The sequence below is a fragment of the Octopus bimaculoides genome, chromosome 16, assembly GCF_001194135.2.
Source record: "Octopus bimaculoides isolate UCB-OBI-ISO-001 chromosome 16, ASM119413v2, whole genome shotgun sequence".
NCBI classification, from domain to species: domain Eukaryota; kingdom Metazoa; phylum Mollusca; class Cephalopoda; order Octopoda; family Octopodidae; genus Octopus; species Octopus bimaculoides.
In genome coordinates, this window is record NC_068996.1 from 53,910,543 (window position 1) to 53,911,996 (window position 1,454).

General features: G+C 34.2%; 1 protein-coding gene across 3 annotated transcripts in view; it reads left to right on the forward strand.

Annotated features, from left to right (window-relative positions):
• LOC106884151 (nidogen-1-like) overlaps positions 1-1,454 on the forward strand; it is a 217,012-nt gene that overhangs the window by 200,801 nt on the left and 14,757 nt on the right. The window lies entirely within an intron of this gene.

The window sequence follows — 1,454 nt, forward strand, 5'->3', positions numbered from 1 at the left end:
TATATATATATATATATATATATATATATATATATATATATATTTATATATGAAGAAGAAAACAGAAAATGGAGATAATATTGATGAACAACAAATGATTTACATGAATTATTATTTATTAATTAATTACAAAATGACTACATCTCATCTAACAGCTGTTTCTGCTTCCAATGTCGTTTGGTATCACCATTGTTATGCTGAGTGCCTACTAAATAAATACATAAATAAATTTATTTATGTATTTATTTTACACTCTGATGAAGCTCCATGTTTCAAATTGGTTTTATTACCAACTATGATAAACATCTTTTAGCATAACGATGATGATACCAAACAACATTGGAAGCAGAAACAGCTGTTAGATGTGATGCAGTCTTTTTTGTAATTAATTAATAAATAATTATTGATGCAAACCAATTGTTGTTCATCAATGTTATCTCCAATTTCTGTTTTCTTCTTTAAATTTTGATTCCTGATAAACTCCTGTTTATCCTTGTCTTTACCTGTAATTTATGAGCATAACATTTTTGCCCATGTTTAAACATAGGTAATATAACAGTAGTATAATGGATACTCTTTATCCCTTAAATGGTTATTTTAACCTCTAACTCAGTTAACCATATATATATATATATATATATATCAAAGACCCCCTTTGATCATGAATGACCATGGGATTGCACCTAGAAAATTTCCCTCTGATGTACAAGTCCGTGCAAAGTTGTTTTCATGGAAGACCAGCAGTCGCCCATGCATATCAGCCTCCCCTCTCCATACCACTGATCTTATCCAAGGGAAAGGCAAAGGCTGATACAACTTGACACCAGTGATGTTGGAAATTAGCGAAATAAATATAAGATTGAAATTAGTGCCAAGGTCAGCAGACTTGACAAAACCTTGAAATCAGTGTTGCAGCATGGCCACTGTCCCAAGACTGACCCTTAACAAAGAATAAAATGTAATCAAACAGTTGAAGTATTTCCCTATTTCTGCCCCTACCTCCCCTGCTCACACTGCAATCCTTCATCTGGCACAAAGTCATCTCTCTCGATACTACTCCCATTTATTTGAGGTGACCTTACTGCTATTAATACCACATAAAAATCACCCAGTACGCTCTGTTAAGTGGTTGATCCTGGCATAGAAACCACACCAAAGAAGACGATGCAGTCTGGTGAAATTATCTGACTTTCCAGCTCTATCAAACCATCCAACCCTTGCCAGCATGATAAATGGACGTTAGATGATGACGTTGATGATGACAAATGCAGCTAACAAGCAGTTGACCATCCCTACTTCATAATCAACCCTAAGCTCTTGGTTCATGCCATCCTGCTCAGAACTCTACAATCCACTTTCTGTTTCTATTTCCAAAAAGGCATCAACCTGCAAACGTCATGTAAGCTGTCTCTGCTCTAATTACTAAAAAAACAAAACAGATATATATATATATA